Here is a 15,352-nt window from a genome sequence, read left to right on the forward strand (position 1 = left end):
CATGAATAATATATTAACTTAACGAATATACATTTTAAATAAGTGAATACTCTTCATTTTGAAATTCATCTTGAGACCTAGATTGTTCAGGTGAAAGAACTTTTAAACATCAAGGAAACACAATTATTTCCCCTCAGAAATTACTCTCTTTATTGTTAAACACAACTTTTTAGATTTTCTCTGTCATACTGTAGTATATTACATTTAAATGTAAACTTCCCCTTATATTTTAATGCATTTCTTTTAGAAATATGCCTTAACACATTTTATTTATAGTGTTCTATAGATTACTTTTTCCATCTACTTGATTTAAATGAATAGTTTTCAGAACTTTATATCCCATAACAACTACACGGTTGATTGCTAACTATATCATATACTGTTCTCTAAAATGCTTGTTTTGTATAAACTTGCATTTTAAATTACCATTCTAGGTTTCAATTTATTTTTTTCAAAAAGCTGTATTTTTTTCTATCTAAAATCAAAGGTAAAAACGGGCCCGTTATGAACTTTTATGTCTTATCTACACACACAAATATGCTTTGACAATAAGACAGTTATATACTATTATGCTACTATCGTTACATGTGGTACAACCCCCTTAATGCGAATGCAGTTATACTGATATAAATTTGCTTATATCAATATAGCTTATTCCTATAAGGGAAAAGGAAAAAAGCTATGTTGGTATAAGGTACCTTTATACAGGAATAATTAATTACATCTACACTAGGGCTATACTGATTTAACTGTTTTGATAGAATAGCACACCCCTAACTGAAAGTTAAATCGGTACAAAATGTGTGTTTAGACTAGGCCTTATTAATGTATACAAGACAATTCACTATGAACCTGATGAAGAGTTCTCTAATCAGCTATTAGGGATGGAATTTCAGATTGCTCTAAATAAGGTAAGTTCTACAAATGTCTTGGATTCTGTTTGTATCGTTACTAAACTACCAAATACAATTGTTTTGTGTGGAAAATATTGTCTTGCATTTTTGGTAAAATAGTTTATGATTTAAGTGATCCGTAGTGTCTTCTAAGAAACTACCATCAATCACAGCTTTTTTGTTTAGTGAACTTTTATAAATTGTTAAAATTTAAAAGTAAGGCAGTGTACTCTTTTTATTCTTTTCAGTGTACATAGTTACATATTTTACATTATACTGAAGTAAAATGGAAATCGTCCTAATAGGTGCTCTACCCACATCTGATCCTGCGAATAACCCTTAATTGCACACTTTGTCCCATAGGAGTCAAATAAGCAAACCTAGTGACAGGCTTGAAGGATCATTCCCTGTTCAGACATTAAATTAGTCTTTCCTTCAGGTAATGTAGCACATGCATAAAAGGCAGCTACACTTTATTCTAAATATTGTTGTCCTAGCTGGTGGGTGTAAGATTTCAGTACACAACAGTAATTTTACTGGGTAGCAGGACAGAGAGAATCGAATCCCTTTAGTCCTCTGTTAAATGTTGACAAATAATCTGTGTCGATGTAGGATTTAGTATACTTGTATGATAAAAATGATCTCTCAGATTTTCATATAAAGACACACTTGTAACATGATTATTTGAAGCATGCAACACGCAGTTCTAAAGATGAGTGATTTCTTCTCCTACCCCAATCCCCGCTACATTGGTTACTTCAAGATTCCCCTGGATTTTCAGATTCATATTATTTTGTGGTGAGAAATTAGGCACTAATAGCAAGTGGCTTTTTTTTTTTTTAATCCACTGAAACATACAACATGAGTATTGTTGTACACTGTCTAACATCTTAATGGTCCAATTGGAAATCATTGGCTTTATTGGTTTAGCTGTACTAATTAACTGGGAAGCATTGTGTACATATGATGCCACATGAAGAATAATAATACATTTTATTTATGTGTGATAAAGGTGTAGGCAGTATTTAGGCTGTACAGCTATGGGAAAGTAAACACATCATACTGTTTCTTTTTCAGAAATTAAACCTGTTTATTTTAGTAGCTGAACAGCATTTACGGATACCATCCAGTGCACAACATATAAAGAAAATACATTTCAAAAGTAATTTTAGTTGCTACAAGGATATGGGTCACTGAGATTGGGGGAGGTGAAACAAGGGCATTCAAAGATCCAGGTTTGGACTGTAGCAGAGAATCTGTAGTATTTTAATGCTTTTGCTTGGACGTGTTTCTTTCCTGTGCCCTTAGCCTTCAGTTTATATCGAATAGGTGTTAAAGTCCTCAAGCTTCAGGGCATGTCAAAGTAAAAGTAAAATTAAAACGAAATAGCAAAATAGACAGTATAAATGTCTATCCAGTGGGTATCTTTCAAGCAGGAAAAACACAGCCCCAACAATATAATTTCTAAAATAGCCTGAAAAAGTTCTGGCCCTTTAAAAATTTGCTGTCATGTTTTATAGTAACAGTGCATTTCTAAAAAGAATTAATTTTAATGCATACATTGAGGGAGGGATTTTAACCTAATTGTGTGATATTTCATTCATAATGTTTGAATCCGGATTTTCAGGTTTTTACCAAAAATATCGGACCACAAAAGAAGATAATATCCATTGCTTACTTGGCTCTACAAAAGAGCTATTGATCTTAAATTTTGTCATTTTTAATATGTCATGCATTGAGTTTGTAAGAATTAATAGTGTGGGGGGAATGTTTCTTGGATAAATGGAATAAGTCAATTGTCAGTGCACTTCATAAAAAAAAATCTCCAGATGGAAGATGGCGCCCCGGATCATATAGCACTGATATATCTGGTTGTCATGCAGCTTACAAGTGAATTGTAATTTATATGTATATTTTTAAAGTGTGATCTGCCCCTTGTTTGCCCAATGTATCTGAAAATATGTATAAAATAGATGATCCCAGTAAATGAAAAATGAGGGATCCTGAAACAAGAAACACATCTGAAAGATGTCTTCTGGATCCAGATTTATTTTTAATAAGGAAAGTCTGCATATTTTGTTAAAACTGGGGTCCTATTAAATGCTCTAGACTACTTTTTAAAGTCTATCGCAAGGATTTAATACTGGTATTGAATTGATGGTTTTGGTGGTTTTCTTCCAATATTATTTTCTTTTAGTCACTTAAGCCTTTTGATACCCTCATATGTCAAGTGGGCTAGGAAGGCAAAGTCTTATTTTTTAGTTTTGCTTGTATAATATTTAGTTGAGCAATATTCTGAAGGGTTTGTAGAGCTTTTACATTTTTTCTGTTGAACAAGTTAATATCTACAACAACAAAAATTTCAGAGAAATATTGTCAAATGAAGATCTAAAGTACAGAATGACTAAGAACAAATCTAAAAATGTTAGTGGTGAATAGTAATTATTTCATTATTGGTACTGTAGTAAATTACAGGAAGTATGTTACTTTCTGACAAATTAGCAAGCTGTTACACTTTTAATTCTGCATATAAAGTCAGCTTCATAACTTACCCTTCCATTGGCGGGAAAAAAATTAAACTGCTTCATTGGCACTTAACATCTTTTGTAAAGGTCACTAATTACAAACGAGACCTATGTTTCCATGTGGGTAAAGGAAGACTTGAGGAAATATCAGATATTTTGGTTATAAAACTGTGGGTGATGGCTGGGCCATTTGCTGGTGTCAAAGTTCATTTAATAGCATGTCAACATGCACATATCTAAAGTCTTCAGTGCAGGTTCTTTGTTACTAGAAGAACATTTGGAAGAGAAAATGAATTTTTGCCATTTTTACTTAAGTGGAAATCGGCTGCAAATCTTTCATCATTTTCAAGCTGCAAGATTAATCAGAAGGAGAAAACTGAAGGTAAAGGTCTGCCGTATCCTAATTTTAAAGTACCTAGACGTGTAAATTGATATTCCCAGACATTTTTTAAATTTCTCATTTAAGGTTGGCAGGCTACTTGAATTAGACATTAAAAGTTATTTTGAGCTGATTATTCACTCATCAACTGAGTCACTACAAACATAAGTTTCATAAAACTATAGCTCCATTTGGTAGTAGAAGGAGTAGAACACACAAGACATAGTAAATATATTTCATTAGGTGAACCACTGTGTACACTAATCCTATTCTATTCTAAATTCATATTCTTGTGATACAAGTCACTAAGTAAAGATTTCTGTCACAAAGTCAATAAACTATTTATTGATTTAGCTGTAACAATTAATTTAGTATGAGTTCATAGCCTTTAATTGCAGTATTCTACTTGATATTAGCATTTCTTATAAATTATTAATTAATTGGACTTTAAAGTGGAGGTATTTCATTGGGCTAAAGTTTGCCATACATCTCTCCTCCCATCCTACAATAGTGGGTTAAGGGACAGACAACTTTATGGTGTCTCCTATTGGGAAGCAAGGAAGCAACATTTATGAAACTCTGCCCTTGATTATATTAGCCTCCTTTTGACTACCTGCCTCCGTTTTTCTTTGCCTCCTCCATGACTTAGGTTAATCATTCCCCCTGTCTAGATCTGAGCCTTATCCACAGGCTGAGTAGTGCTAACTTACACAAGTTGTCATCAAAGGATTCCAGATACAAAGGGCTTCTGGGTTGCTTCTGTTTCTACACAACTGTACAAGTGAAGAGACATTGTCAAAGGACAGCAGTGAGATGGCAGCCCAAAATCAAAAAGTCTGATGTGCATGTGATAAGTGTTCTTTCGCGACATTCCCTTGTGTTTTTATTTTTATTTTATTTTATTTTATTTTATTTTTTAATGTAGATGGTGGGGGGAGGGGAGGAGGAAAAGGAAAACATACCATATAATGTAAAAAAACAGGAAAGGATGGAAGAGGAGCAATGTACACATAATGGGAGTGGGGAGTAACAAGGTGGGATGAAAACCTGTATTACCCCAGCAGAGGGAAAAGAGTAAGTCCTTGTCTACACACAGACTTGTGCCATTTTAACTAAGGGCATGTCTACATGCAAGGTTGCTCTAGTTCAACTTAATATGTCATTTTTAAACAAATTTAATTTAAACCTGTGCTGAAGGTTGTGTGGACAATCATTTTGGCTTAGTTTAAACGATTAGGAACAGGTTTAAACTTAACTTAAACAAGCTACTTTTAAACCTAAGTAATAGTGTCCACACAGGGATTTACACTGTATAGTTATACCAGTGTGCGTTTGTGTGTAGATGCTTATTTTGATTTAAGAGTGGCTTAGTTTGGTTTAGCTTAATCTTATTTTACAGGTTTAATTTAAACAAAAATTAGCTCAAACTGAAATGTCTTTGTACAACTTGCACCAGTTTAACTAAACCAGTTTAAAAACATGCCTTTAGTTAATTAAGTATAAATTTGAATGTTGCCAAGACCTAAGAGCTAGTGGCAAATGCATTTTCCCCAGGCAGATAGACAAGAAGATCCACCCTGTCATTTGTTTGTCCCACAAGTGAATACATGAGATTATCCAGTTGCCTGATTCAAACCTATCTCATTCCGTGGGATCTCTTATTCCATGCCAGCTATGAGTCCCTAGCAATGTAGAGTAGTGCCTAAAAAATAGAAGGCACAGTACAGGGCTATCACTGTCCAAATTGCCTGTGATACATTATTGATATTAATTGAGGGCTATGGCCCTTCATAAGTAAAAACTATTGAGGGGGAGCAGAGGGGGCATCCTGCAACCAGAGTACCTGCGAGGACTCTGCCAAAACTTGTGGGAGACACATACTGGAGCTCTGCCACCTTTGGGGGAGGACGGAGCATGCATCCTACTCTCCTTTCAAGCAGCTGTCACCCTGGTGGCTCTTGGAGGGCAGAAGGCCAGCCTCCTGCGTGAGGAGCTACAAGAGGGAAGGAGAGGCTTGGCACAAGTGTCGGGCACAATCTGGCTCGTAGGGTGGTTCTTTTCTACTCATTCGTCAATACTGATGGAAATTTGATTAAAAAACTCACCACCCTATATTGCTGTTTGCATTTTTTTTACTAATATTGTTCACTTGGTTGTATAACCAATGGGTAGTCCCCCCTTTCCCCTCCCCCAAATAAAAGGGGCCCTTTGAGGTGGTCTCTTGTGTATTTCCACGGTTGGATTCTGATGATGGTATTGATCTGGGTGCACAGGGCTTTGGAACTGAAGATGGCCCATCATGTCCCTTGAATGCACAAGTGGTTCTGAAAAACTAAGGCCTTGTCTACAGCAGGTATTGCCCCCATTTCAGCTAGGGAGGCCAGTTTCACAGATTTAATCCCCTAATGTAGACAGGGTTAACTGCTATAAGATTGATCTCAAGCATGGAGCAGGTAACAGCACATGGGAGCTTTGCCTGTCTGCATTAGAGAATTGCACCAGCATAGCTATGTGGTTGACTTGCAGCATGGCAAATCACCAGTGTAGACTAGGCCTACCTCCCAGTATTTCCTCAATCAAGTGAGCCTGGAGCCTAGTTACCTAGTCTTTCTGTACATTGGTTGTAAAAGGCATGGCACACAGCACCAGCTCAGGGATTGACATCCGGTAGACCATACACCTTACATGGACATCTGTTTTGAGAAAGATAAGAGGGGAAGGGGCGTCCCTTTTAAATCCTGGATTTATTAAGGTCTGACTCAGTTTTGAAACTAGGAACAAGCCCAAATCCCCAAGTGCACAGAACACATATACTAAAACTGCCTAAAAATGATAAAACACTAAAACAAGTAAAAGCTGATTATTATACAACTATTTTTTGAGAAAAATGGCAAGAAGTCTGGCAAAAAACAGACCAGGCATAGGAGCAGTTCCGCTGATCACGGAAAAGGAATTGAGGTGGTTGTGGACTGCCTTGGGCACCAAATGTTCAGTGCCCCAGGAAGGTGCTTGAGTGGCACCTAACAGGCAGGCATGTCTCTTCTAGAAGTTTCTGAAGCTCTGAGGTGCCAGATGTGCATCCCAACATTGTGACTATGCAGAGGCAACACTTTTGAAGAACTACAGTTACTGGTAAGTAACTTCTGTTTGTGGAGTGCTCTATAATTGTCTTTTAAAGCACCAGCTGGCCAACATATTTTGTTTGGCTTACAGCTGTATGTGAATGAATTAAAGGGTCTCCCTTCTGTTATTTAAAAAAAAAAAAAAAAAAAGCCTGAGAATTCAACAGCCTTTGCTCTGCAGAGAGAGTTGTTTTTTTTTTTTAAAAAAGCATAATTTTGTTTGGACAGTTATTCCCGTCATTAGTCATTCCTGCAAGAAGATGTGCACAGCCCAGCTGCCTGAAAGCTGGTTGGCTTACCCTCAGTCCAGATAGGATGTAGATGATGCTGAGTGGCAAAGGAAAGTTTTTTGAGGAAATGGCAAAGTCTAGGAACATTTAAAAATGAGGGCACCTGTCCACCCATTGGTAGAGCAGTTAACAATCTCAGAGTTTTCCTAGATTTACTGCTGCCCTGGATTCTCAGCTAAGTGGTCACGGATGTCTTTTCCAACTTTGACTGGCCAAGAGAGAGTGCTTTTTCCTACAAGATGGTAAACCTCACTTAGGCTATCTGTTGTCTTTTCTGACATTTAGGCTAGATTACTGCAGCACACAATAGTAAAGTTAATTTGGAAACTTATAATGCAGCTACCTGACTCTGAGCAAGATGGATCGGCAAAAACATTACAGTTCTCTGCACAGGACGCCAATTAACTTTTGTTAAAGGGAGTCAGAGGCACATGGGATTTCCAGTGTTCGATCCTTCTCTTAGAAATTTACTTCTGACAAATACATCTGTACTCCAGTCTGGCCGCGTTTAAAAAGCACAGCTCCGTCCAACCTGATCACAAACTGCTGGCTGTGGTACCCAAACAATAAGCCTGCTGGCAAGAATTTTCAATCTTTGCTGTTTAAAGTTGCTGTGCTGCAGTGGCATGTAGTGGTGTTACTTCCTATACTTGGGCTGTGTACACTACAGAACCTATGCCAACATAGCTATGTTGGGACAGCTTATCCCAGCTTTAACTCCTGGTGTAGTAGATACAGCCTACACTGGCAGAGGAGGTTTCTGTCCGTATAGGAATGCCACCTCCCTGCACAATGTTAACTATGTTGACAGAAGCAATCTTCTATTGACATAGCTGTGCCAGTCAGGGATGCGGATATTTTCATACCCATGATCAATGTAGCTATGCTGATACAAGTTTTAAGTGTAGACTATGTCTGGGACATTTCTTTTGTTTTTTAACTTACTCCTGTAAAGTGATCCACATCCGCAAGTGGTGGGTGTCGTAACTAGTGAATAGATAAGATCAGCAGTAGAAAGTAATACCCAAGTTCCTGTGTTCTACATTCAGAAATAATGCCCTCTGTACCATTAATATCTCCCCAGCACTTCTCATAGTGAATTGTACTGCATGATAATCAAGCACTGAACTTACCTTCCACAACCACAAAAGATTATTTGTAGATATTCTTTCAAGTAATGTCTTGTACTTTTATAGTTCTGCGGGAGGGCTTAATTCAAATTTTATGAAAACCTGCAAAAACATTCTCATTTTTGCATATGTCTATGCATGATAGACTGTTCACCACAGTATCTAAGTGTATATTATACTCCTGCCATATAGTTCAAAACTGTCAGTGTGAACTATAGCAAGAAATTGAATATTTGATGATTCAGTTAATGAAAAGAAAAAAACAGCAATCCCTCCCCCTCTTCTGGTAAGCTGAAGTCAATTTTATTTTCTGGTGTTAAAAACTTGTAATATCTAGATGGTTCCACTCGTTTTACTAAACTAAAATCCTAGGGATTATCAAATGAAATACCATGAATGGAGATCACACAGACCACCTGACTAAATAAAAATGCAGAGGTTTTTCAGAAGTGGTGGGTTGCTAAGGCCAGATTTCCAGGGAGGGAAGTAAGATCTGTAGTATACTATAGTGTCATTGAAACAACAATGGAAAAACTTATATGCAGTCTTGTTGCAGCTTTGTTTGTCCCAGGATATTAGAGAGGCAAGGTGGGTGAGCTAATACATTTTGTGGGACCAACTTCTGTTGGTGAGAGAAAGAGAGAGAGAGACAAACTTGAGATCACACAGATCTCTTTAGGTCTGGGAAATGTACTCAAGAATGTCACAGCTAAATAAATACAAGGGGACAAAGTGGGTGAGATAGTATCTTTTATTGGACCTACTTTGTCTCTCTAATATCCTGTGACCAGCACAGCTACAACTACACTATATACACACATTTCAAGGGACCATTCAAGGTGAAGTATCCAATTAAAACCTCTCCAGTCATGGGAGGGGCGGAAGCTTGGGGGGGGGGGGGAGGGTGAGGTTAGTAGGTAATTGTAATACAATTTTTATTAATATTTTTCTCAAAATGATTTAGTGTAGTGTCCTTTAAATGAATAAGTATTTAATGTAATATTTAGTAGGTATTTTCAAGTCACTGAGCTATCTGTATAAACTTGAATTAGAAAGTAAACACAAGTTGTGCTTTAGAAATCATATTAGGTTCAAGTTCTATAATCAGGAAGTCCCCTTCAATAGAAATTGTTAGTTACCACAATTTAAGATGTAGACTGAATTGTTAAGCATTTTGAAATTTCTGAAGTTTATTTCCACATTTTCTGGTGTCTGCTGATCTGGAGCATTATATCTCTTGACTCAGAAATCTTTAAAACTTCAGTAATATTGCCAATGCCACAGAATAAAGCTATAGCATCTTTCTTCCTGGACATTTACTGCTTCTACTTCCCTGCAGGCCTGGGAACTTCAGTCTAGTTTTCCATTTGTGATCTTTGCACTTTGGATGGTAAAGGTGTGCTTGCTAGGACACAGTTAGTAGTGTGGGAAGAATTAGTGAGAGAGATATTTTTTCACATATATAACCTTCCTAGTCAACATTTTCACAACACTGCATTTGTTGAACAATTTCACAAGCTGAAGTTTTATATTTGACAATGTTTTACTTTAGGTGTTCTGGTTTTTGCATTGGCATAATGCCAAGGCAGCCTGCAACAGGTCGCCCTAAGCAGCCTAATGTAAGACTAAATATGGGAAGCAAGGGACTGAGCACAGTATTAACTTTCAAGCTCTGTATTTCCTCTATTAAAGTGCAGATGAACAAGTATTTAACTCCCGTCCTGTTAATATATGTGGTAGAGAGAGAGGCCTCCTTTATCACTTCCACAGTAATGGAGAAAGTCACCCGTAATACAACTCAGATTGGGATGTGTGCATGCATCTGAATTGTATTATGGGTGACTTTCTCCATTACGGTGTGCAAAACCAGACTGAAGTTCCAAGGCCTGCAGGGAAGTAGATTTTATGTACATATATAAAAATCTATCCATATTGAATGCTGTTCAGATAATTTATAACTTTAGTATGAAGTATATATATTTTAAAAGGAGTTAGCATAATTACTTAAAATATGATAAAACAACACTGATAATCAATATAATTTACAACTGACTCCTTAATTCAGTTTGATTCATTTTGAACCTGGTACATTTATAACACATCACAAATATTTTTTAGCAATAGTAGTAACAAACATGCATGCAGAAGCATGCTCCTACATTTGCATAAACATTTTTTAGCCAAATGACAGTAATTGATGGAAAATTTGCAGTAGGATAAATTTTTTTCTGTTGAATGAACTGCCATAATTATTGCTGGATAACTTTTTACGGTTTTTCAGATAATTTAAGGTTGCACTGGATTACCTAGCCATTCAGTGTTAAGTTCCTTCAGTGCTGGAGTGGAAAAAAAACCTTGTATCTTATTATCAGATACTAAATTCATCCCAAACAAAGCAGCTATCTCTTACATGGGAGATATACAGAGTCATTGCAGCTTTATACCAGATCATGATTCTTACATCAAAATCATGATTCTTTATACCAGACTTCTAAAGTTTTCATAGTGGGAAGGAGAAAGATCACTAACCTTCCAGAGGCTAGTGTTTGAAATACTTGCTTTGAAAAAAGCAATTAAAACATTTAAATTTAAACATTCTTCCATGAAAGCTAAAGAAACATTTATTACTTCTTAACTCTGATGTGTAGGTTGACAATATTTTAGAGTGTGTGTGTGTTTAAACACCTGACTTTGATACACAAAAGCCAAGGAAGTTCAGATTTCTCACTCAGTTCTTTAATGGCTGTTGTGGCAAGACATTTGCAGTATATAAATATAATAATATCACTGACTGCTTTCAGAGTCCTGAAAATTCTAGTCAACATGGAATTTAATATAGGGTGATTAACTTTAAATATCTGTACTTTTGTGGATGATGATGTTGATTATAAAAGGATTTTATTCCATTTTGAGTCTGATCAGATATTATTTCAGTGGAATTACTATACTATCTGGACCAAAATAGAAATGTCTTAGCCTCCCTTGTGAGGCTTATCAGAGCTTAATTCATTTGTCAAGCTCTGTTACATAATTTAATTTAAAATGTTGGACAAAAAACTAACATTTCCAAAGTAGCTGCTGTGCTTAATTGTTTTGTTTTAACAACTAGGTCAAAAAAGCACTTCTTAAGGTAAATACGGACCAAGTGGTGGCTTGAGGCTCAGGAGGATCATTAATATGTAGAAACGTTTGTGCTACCTCCATTCTTCTGTGGGCATCACACTTCTAGTGAGGTTCTGGGATACAATATTTCCCTCAGAAAAAACAGAATTTAAAAAAAAAAAAAAAAAAAAAAAGAGAGAACCACAGAAAGGGCAAAATCTAGAAAAACAGCTAGCCATGTCTGTCTTTTCTTAATAAGTTAAAGACAAGATTTTTGACACCTTTTAAGCTTTCAGAAATGCCAGAATGCTGGGATGGATGCAATAAGGTCTTTTGTTTATTTTAATGCTTTCTTTTACTATTAGAAGATTTCTCATAATTTTGAGCTAATTCTTGCTGTTACTTCTCAATCTCTCTGGCTGATATTTGTAGGATTTGATTTCTGTGCATATATAGGCCATTTTTCTTTAAATGTAATGTCTTACTGATAAATACTTACATAATTTTCCATGAACATGCCATTTTTCTGATATGGTCAGGTTTTTGATAGTTCATTTTTTAAATGAAGCATTGTAAAAATGGGAGAAACTTCAAAATAAAATAAACATTTGTAAAGGGGGTAAGATAACTAGTTATCCCACAGAATGATGCTGCTTTCCTCCAATTTTCTCCTTGGATTCTAGAAAAACTGCAGTTGAAGATTTGAGTTCAACTTCCTGCTTTGAGTTATGATTACTTTCATTTTTACCTGGCATATCTAGGGCATTTCTATAAAACTAATCCCTTCTGCAACAGGCATTCATCTTTCAGAATTGTTTCATTTGTTTTATAAAACTGGATAATTTGCATACCACATTGTTTAGCCACATCACCTGCCTCTGCTCGAAAGAGTTTACAATCTGTTAGACATAAAGCAAAGCATGTTACGCAAATGGCACTAGAGGGGGTTGAGAGGACAACGGAGACAGAAATATTTGTGTGTGTTTTATAAGTATATAAAATCTTCCATAATTTTCTGTTGGGTAAGCTGGTTTTGGGCTGACGCAACTGAATTTCATATGTGTTCTGAAAATCCTTACACAAATCACTGCAACTTTGCAAGACCTGCATAAATTTGCTTAATATGAACCATTTATAATTGCATACAAAAGAGTCCAGTTGGTAAATATGATTTCTTCCTCTTTTTAAATATTCAACACAACACTTAACAAATATAGCAAATGCAAACAAACATCTCTCCAGAATAGCCTTTTATTTTATTTCTACAATTCTAATATACCAGTGAGGAAGTGCTGAGTCATTCACTGTTATCACATGAGTGATAGCACCACTACTCAGATTTTTCAAAGGCCTTGGCACTGAGGACTCAAGGTTTCACCCAGTTTGTTTTCAAATCCCAGATGTGCTCTGCCTCACTTTGTACTGAGTCACAGAAACATGCCTCTGTGCCTTTTGACTGAAAGAAAGAAAAGCTATCTACTCAAAATGAGTCAGAAGTGGAATAAACCAAGAAAGAAGGCCTGGAAATGTTTGTTTATATATTGAGTATAATTTGCCTCTCCTATTCCCAAAATTCCAGTCTGTTGAATGAGGTATCTGGGGTTTCTGCCTACAGTAATTCTGATGAACCTGCTTTGGCTAAACTGAAAAGATAGGAAACCCTTCTCTAGTTTCTAGGCTGGATATATTTTGGTACTATGGAAGTGCTGAGGTACCACAAAAAAGGTCCTTTTAGAAAACTCTAGAATGTATAATCCTTACCAATGAAGGAACTAAATCTTGAGAGTTAGGAGCAAATTTATTACATTTCAAAGTCAATGAAGGCTCATCACCTTAGACTGCTGGGCCCTTTCCCTCACCTAGGCCACATCAGAATTAGGTATTACTATTATTTCATAGTTCCAATACATCCTTATTATGGCTAATATTGTCCCAGTACACAGAAAAATGGGACAGTTAATTACAGTGAATCATTTGCAGGACAAAAAATTACTCTAATTCACTCAGTTGAGAAATTCAGTCATTCATTCCACTTGATCACATTCAAGATGTCAAAAGAAAGTTGTTCCATCGTGAACTGGAAATGATTATGTTTTGCCCCCAAAAGATTCAGTAAGGAGTCCACTTGGAATTTGATTATAGACTGAGCAAAGGTAACTAATCTGGCATGTGTGCATCTTCCAGGTGCTTATCTTTATGTGCCAATAGCTATTTCCAACTACAATATTGTATCATTTGGTTCATCAGAACTTTAGTTCCCTGAGTTATGATGAAAGTGTCAGTAATAGACCATCTAAAGAAGGTGTGGACTCGTCTCTTGGTGTCGTCTGGAGATAATGGAACTTTTTCAACATAGTGTCTAATGAGTCTAGAAGTCTATCTCTTACCCAGGAGGTTACACATCTTAGGAGTCAATTTTAAAAGAGTTGAAAACATATTTATCCTGAGAGAGTCTGAACTTTGCAACTGCTTTCTGATTCCACTGTGTTGGGTGTGGAGAGTAAAGAACAAAACCTGTATTGCGTCTCCTGATAATTTGCTTTGAGGGCATTCTGTGGGAGGTGCCCAGGAAGTGTGCCAAAGCCTCTATGGTAAATTTGGCTTGAATTAAATCTTATATTTAGAAGTCCTATTTGTCTAAAGTATTCTGTGTCATCAGAAGGGTCCACATTAACCAATTTAGCTATTTCTACAACTTGGTCTCCCCAGCATTCCTTCAGAAGGAAGTAACAGAATGACATTTCAGGAGTTGTTCCTGAATGATCTCCCACATCCTCAATCCTTCACATAAGAGACTATTCAATGTATCATAAAAGATCCAGGATGGTGGCATAGCAATTAGAATTTTTATCTGTAATTGATATTTCTGTGTTTAATACCCCAATGTGGAGATGTCCTTACTTGCTTTTGCTGATTTTACTGATCCTGCTGTGATGAATCATTCCTGACAGCTCCAGGAATTGTAGTATGGACATCTTTGTCACCACTCATGTCCCCAAGTGGAGTTGTAGCATAGTTGAGAATTGGGGCCTTCACTTGCATGATCTTATACCTTTTCCTGATGTCAAATTGCCTGTCTAACATCTTACAGCTTTGCAGTGGAAGAGGGAGAGAGGTTGGCAATTAGAAATGTTCTAGTTATTCTAATCATGTAAATAAGTATACTCAAGTATCTGGATCATGTGGGAGAAATTTCAGTTAACACAATACTTCAAAGCTTAACTCCAAATTTAAATTCAAACTGTGTGTGTCCATCCCACTTATGTTACACGTGTGTTCTGCAAAGTATGTTTGTGTTTCTGCTGTGATGGAAGAAAATGATTGATTTTAAACTATAAATTCATGCCTTGTGAACAGAAGGTGTTTGATTTGAATGGAAATAAGTCCTTTAATCGTTAATTTGTTACAGTTTGACTTATATGCATAGTTGTTACTGTACATATTTCTTTCATAAATCTAGAGCATAACTGTAAGTTAAATACAAACTTACTAATGGCTTGTTAGAGATATCACATTATTTCCCTTTTAACTGGAGTGATTAGAATGAGAGACCATATGAAAGTTCACTGCAACAAATTGTACATATCTCAGTCCTTAAAACATGTTTTACAAAGGAAAAAAATTGATTTTTAAAATATCATTTAGTTAAGTAAAATTCAGTCAAGCTCTTGGATATGATTCACCACTGAATTCATCTCTCAAATTTACAAAATCTAGACAATAACTACATGTATTGGAATAAGTATATGCAAATTGTTTAAGATTGTTTATTTCAAATAGTAATATCTGGTACATTAAATGTTCAAAAAGCATTGGTGAAGTTTTTTAATGCGGGATGAATATTAATATCTGATTGCTTATGAAACCTAAGTCTGAAATATTTGAAGGTGATATAGAGTTTTAAATGTTTT

The 15,352-nt window shown here is 36.0% G+C and overlaps 1 protein-coding gene across 1 annotated transcript in view; it reads left to right on the forward strand.

Annotated features, from left to right (window-relative positions):
* The window catches only part of DIDO1 (death inducer-obliterator 1), an 87,560-nt gene that overhangs the window by 45,429 nt on the left and 26,779 nt on the right, over window positions 1-15,352 (forward strand).

The sequence above is a fragment of the Emydura macquarii genome, unplaced genomic scaffold, assembly GCF_026122565.2.
Source record: "Emydura macquarii macquarii isolate MOO-44397 ecotype Brisbane River unplaced genomic scaffold, CSIRO-AGI_Emac_v2 contig_1483, whole genome shotgun sequence".
Lineage (NCBI taxonomy): Eukaryota > Metazoa > Chordata > Testudines > Chelidae > Emydura > Emydura macquarii.